The sequence below is a fragment of the Hydra vulgaris genome, chromosome 12, assembly GCF_038396675.1.
Source record: "Hydra vulgaris chromosome 12, alternate assembly HydraT2T_AEP".
NCBI classification, from domain to species: domain Eukaryota; kingdom Metazoa; phylum Cnidaria; class Hydrozoa; order Anthoathecata; family Hydridae; genus Hydra; species Hydra vulgaris.
Genome location: NC_088931.1, coordinates 6,970,827 through 6,977,114, shown reverse-complemented (window position 1 = coordinate 6,977,114; position 6,288 = coordinate 6,970,827).

The following is a 6,288-nucleotide window of genomic DNA, read 5'->3' as shown; positions in this document are numbered from 1 at the left end:
AGTGTATACAGATCTATTTATTGAAATATTAAACAGAATAATTAGGGACAACATATACAATATCTCTGTTGCTGTAAAATAAAGCTAACAAAAAAATTTAAAAAAAAAAAAAAACTACCCGAATTAAAAATTGACATTAAATAAAAAATTGATTTTAATGCATGGCTGGAGACAATTTTTATAAACTGAGGGGCAATGAAGAGGAAAGGTACAAGAAATCTGTCTCTTAACAAAAAAACTTTTCAACATTCGATCGCATTACCTACATCTTATGCATAGAGCAATTTATCATGTTTTTAAGGGTTCCATAAATTTACCTTAAAGTGTCAAATATCCTGTATTTGAAGCTGTATTACTCATGTTATAACTCTTTTCAAATAAAAAAGTAAAAAACTTTAAACATACGGAGATTCAAACGTTTACATGGGGTATCTGTTTATCAACGGCCCCATGCATGGGTTCGTTGTACATGGGATGCAGATAGCTTAAATATTATAAATACGATAACATATATTGAATAGTGTATAAAATATTTTTAAGTTAAGTTACTCAACGGATAGGAATAAAGATTTCTTTTGTATGAAATGTTATGAAGTAAAAATTGGTTTTCAAATACAATAATTTCAAATGCATAAACCTACTGTAGTGTTGTGAAAAGTTAAAGAAAATAAGAAACAGCAAACAAGGTTTATTTTTGAAAAACAAGTTTTATATAGTATGAGACCGTTATAAAAGATTATAACAAACTTAAGAATTCCGAAGAAAAAATAGACGCAGAGTCAACAGTAGAATTATTAGCAATTTTTACAAGATCTGCATAAATACGATAACATTGATCGATAAATACGAAAGGTTTGTTGTACTAACATGTACTAATAATGTATTAACATGGCAATGGTGTGTATGGATGGTGTGCATTGTCGAGGCCACATTTGTAGCCCTTTGTTACGGCTTAGGGTTAATTAATAGTAACGAGGTAATTGCTTAGCTTATTAGATAGTGTACTGACTGCTATCTGCGCTTCGAGTCAAATTATTAATTTATAAATATGACTAAAGTATCAAAAATTATAAAACACAAAAAAACATTGTCATCGCCAAGTTCTCTAAATCAATCAATCACTAACATTCGAAGTAACTTTTCTTTTGTTGAGTCTTATCTTTTGCAAAATTAACCAGACATACTTGTGAGACTCTTTGTGAAAATTTGAATTCAGCTGTTTCATCTTGTGATCTTTGTGTTGATGAACATCTTCCTTTAATTCGTAAAGACTCCAATAATCAAGTGCTCAGCCTGCGCATTTACATTCGTAAGAATTCACTCATTTGTCGGGAAACAAGGTTTGAATCCACAGATTATTCTTTTATGTTCTTTCGTTTAGCACTCCTTCACGCTATCACATTTCTTTTTTTTCTAAATCGCTCTCTTTCATCTCAAGACTGCACCTTTTTTGATGTTATTTCTGATCGAAATGACTAAGTCCTTTCTCTTTATCCTTCAACCAATATCGTTATGGTTGATGACTTGAAATTTGCATAAATTACTCTTAAAACCTAGAAAGCGGATTTGTATATAAATGAATGCTTACAAAAACACCTTTGCCATTTATTAAAAAGGCGTGGTATGCTCATAATATTTTGGCCTGATTTGGCTACAACCTACTTCTCAAAAAAGTTTATAGAATGATATATAAAAAATGGCGTCAATTTTGTATCGAAAGGAATCAAATCCTCTAAATTGTCCTGAGCAGCAAGTTATTGAAAGTTATTGGTCAATTATAAAAGGAATCCTGCTGGAAACCAAGAAATTAGTTTTGGATAAAAAAGATTTTAAGAAAAAATGGATAGTAATTATAAAAAAGTAATTCAAAGAAATATCCAGCACATGATGCCATCAATCAGCAGATGACGTCAAGTACTTTCTAAAATACACTGTGCATAGAAACATGCTCTGAGACCATGCAACACATCCCCAGAAATTTTTTTGTTTGTATATTATTAGAAGACTCTTCATTATTTCAAAAATGTAAAAAACAACTTTTTTCACCTGGGCCTAAGGAGAAATCACGTATTTTAGACGAGCGGCTAGTAATTTTGTTGTTCAAGAAAGGTAACTAAGAGCTATGTGGCATTCTCAAATTTTTAGTATGTTAATACTGGTATAAAATGAGGATGAGTCGCAAAAAGTTTAGGTAATTGGAGCTAACCCAACTCCGTCCCGACCCCTAATTGCCCCCTTCCTAGAACTACGTCTACTTAAATAATAAATTTTTTTTAAAGTTTTTTCATAAACTATACCAAAATTTATCGACAGATTTCAAGTTTCATCAAAAAATATCTTTTCGTTTAAGATTTATGACCATAAGAAGTTAAAAATTCTACAAATTTACCCCTTGAAATAACTTTGACTGTTCATAACTTTTAAAATAGGAAATCTGTCAATAAATTTTAATTTAGTTTAATAAAATACAAAAAAAGATTCAAAAAATTTGTTTTAGGGACCATCCCCTAGGGGTGAGGGTGGGGGTGGTTTAAGATTGGAGATCTTGTCTTACACCACAAAATTATACTTAAAAAAACATGCCCGCGAGCATTTATTTCGAATTTCAAATGTGAATTTGCAAACTGAACTATTAACTTTATTAATTACTTACTGCTATTTCTATTTCAGTCATTACTATTATTAGAATTTAGTTAATACAATTACTATTTCAAATATTAACAACTAGCAACGGCTAGGCGTCGCTAATTTTTAATAATTAAGATAATAACTCCTTACACACGTTGAATCTTCAACTGAAAACATGCTTTTCGTTGAATCTTCAACTGAAAACATGCTTTTGGTCATTAAATTGAAATTTAACTAACGGGGCCGGTATATCATGCCATTATTATAAATGCACATTAGAAGTTTGTATTTGAAGAATATATTTAAAATGCCTAATCATGCGTAAGAACACGTTGATTTTGTTAAAATGTTTTGCATTTGCTGCTTCAGGAAACGCGAGGATTTAAGACCAACAAATAATGACAAAAAAACATATATAAATCTAAATAAAAAGAAAAAAGACTATTCAAATATTATCAAAAAAATATTTTAGAAAGATTATTCAGCTAACAACTTAGACCTTCCAACGATGCTTTGCTCAAAATGTAAAAAAAAAGCTTACTGGGACTAACCCTTACTTCGCTATGCGACCGTATTATGAAAGTAAAATATGCACTTTAGTTAAAATTTAGTTACGTTATTATGGGAACAATAGTTACTAGGCATACGTTATGAAATTTAGACCTGAATATCAGAATTATCAGAGGCAGAAAATGTGAATGTTTTATATGTGAAAATGGGCGCAAATCAAAAATGGAAAAAATATTGGCCCTTATGGTTGAATGTGTTTCGGGAAAACCTGTTTATAAAAGTGCCAAAGACGTTTCAAATAAACCTGCAAAAAGACTTTTGTCCAGATTGCTATGTTCAAGTGTCACATGGAATTTCACATCCCTGTACAAAGTTAGAAAGACAAAAGAAGTTGACGGCCATTGTAAGATCAACATCCCATACAACTCAAAGAAAAGTTCTGTCCAGTTCTTTTAAAAGCTTGACCACAAATGAATCAGGGAGCACTTTAGATTTGAAAAAGTTTTGTTCAAAGCAACTTGTTGTCTTGTCAGCAAGACTGAGGTTAAAAAACCTTTCTTTTCTTAGGATAAGTTGAACAAACTTCAACTAAAACTACATACCAGTAAAGTTTTGATGCTTAAAATTTTTTTTTTCATAATATACTTATGAATTTAAAGCCAATTTTAAAATAATTTCGTTATGACTTCTAAGTAATCGCAATATGATTGAAGTTGTACTATTTCTGAGAAGTGAAGGAGGACGGAAAAGTGTGGAATCTGGTTTCCATATTAAACTGACTGAGAGCAACCAGCTGATTGGAAAATTATTCGATGGTGATAAAATCCCATTATTATTAGGATTAAATGAAAGCAAAGAGGTGTGTAATCTATCATCGACAATTTTTTAAAACAACTAGAATGCAATCTGTATCATTCATTTTGAATTCATAAATAGTTGGTAAAAAATGATACTCCTATGGTGTATTGCAATGACGTTGAAGAGCTTGTAGCAATGGTGCTTCATAAAGAACATCTAGAAACAAATGATGTTGATATCAAATTAGGTGTAGATGTAGGGCAGGGATTCCTTAAAATTACTCTATCAATCACCCTTAAACCAGAGTTAGAAAATAATAAAATCCCAAATAAATTGAGAAAGTGACAGATATGCGTTCAAAGATTTCAAAGATAAAAGTGTGCATAAAACTATTATACTGGCCATTTTGCATTTATTGAACAATAAATTTATTGAATAATAAATACCATAATCTGCGGATAGTTTTGGATAAATTGAAAATTTCTTCCTTAGAATACACAGTATCTGAAGATCTAAAAGTTTTGCTTTAAATGCTCGGAAAACAAGCTGCAACATCAAAGCACCCTTGTCCGTTTTGCATGAGCTCATCTCCTAACTTTTAAAATGCTGATCATTATTCTTTAGAATCTTTGTACAGATTATACTACCAATGGATATCTGATGGTGCAAAATTAAAAAATGCAAAAATGTTCACAAATGTTGTTCAATCCTCTTTATTAACGGGGACAAAAATAAAAAAATAATAGAGCTTGTAAATATTCCCAGTCTAAATATGCTTTTAGGTGTTATAGACAAAATTTTAAAAGAGATTGAAAAAAATTTGTTTAAAAAAAGGGAGTGTGGGCTTTTGTCATTTTGTCAACCGATATATGTCTACGATAAACATCTGTAGAGTATCGTACCAAGGGCAGCAATGTTTGGAAGGGCAAACGATGGACCAAACAAGCTCTCAAATCCATTCACCAAGATTTCAACAAGTTTTGGCGAATGGAATCGGAGAACACAGCCCAAACTATATTGAAGCGCTAAAAAACGCAGTTGTTACTTACAACTACAAACACTTTTAAAAAAGCTTTCAATTTGCAGGTAGCTTGTAAAAAGTATAATATTAATCTCTTATGAACAATAGTTTAACATAGTTGCTTGATATATGATATGATGATATATGACATGCAAAATATAAATAATATTTTAACAACATAGACCAAAAAATTTTTTACGGCAATAAAGTAATTGTAGCTAACCCTATTAGACCCCTAATACCTCACCCCAAGGGTATGGTTCGTAGAACAAATTTTTCAAATTTTTTTGTGTTATATTAAACTAGATCATAATTCTTCGACAGATTTTTAATTTCAACAAAAAAAATTTCTATTTTAAAAGTTACAACCATTCAAAGTTATTTTAAGGGCTAAATTTGTGGAATTTTCAACTTCTGACGGTCATAAATCTTAAACAAAAAGGTATTTTTTGATGAAACTTGAAATGTTAATAAATTTTGGTCTAATTTATGAGAAAACTTAAAAAAATTTTATTATCTAAAGAGACGTAGTTCTAGGAAGGGGGCAATTAAGGGTCGGGACGGGGTTGGGTTAGCTCCAATTAACTTAATTACTTTTTGCGAGTCATCCTCATTTGATACCAATATTAACATACTAAAAATTTGAGTATGCCACATAGATTTTAGTTACCTAACTTGAACAACAAAATTACTAGGCACTCACCTAAAATACGTGATTTCTCCCAAGGGCCCAGGTGAAAAAAGTTTTTTTTTACATTTTTGAAATAAGGAAGAGTCTTCTGATAATAAACACACAAAAAATTTCTGGGGAGGTCTTAGAGCATGTTCCATGCAGAGCATGTTCCTATGTGAATATTTGGTTCCTATCTATGCGTACAATAAAAACTGTAAAAAATTATTGAAGTAAATAATTCAAATAGCTTCATTATGTCAAAAAGTTACAATAATCTGTTGAGTAGTTTTCGAATAATTAACAATTAAAGAAAATGAGTTTGAATTTCATTGTGATTAACCGATGTCCAATATTTAGTATGATATTTAATAGAGAAAAAAGGCTGTTCCAGAATTCTTTAAATTGAATACCATACAATTTATCTCTATACAGTAAAACTTTTCTTTGATCATGAGATTTTTCCTGGTGTACTGAAACTATCAAAAGTATTTTCAAAATTATAAAACAAAATTGCTTACTGTATTTTAAGTATCAAAAATATTCTAACTCAAAGTTTACAATACAGTATAGATATTTATATTTTATTTAGATATCTATATATTATATAGATATATTTATCGATATATCAAAAGCTTTTTGACACAACTGATCATTTTAT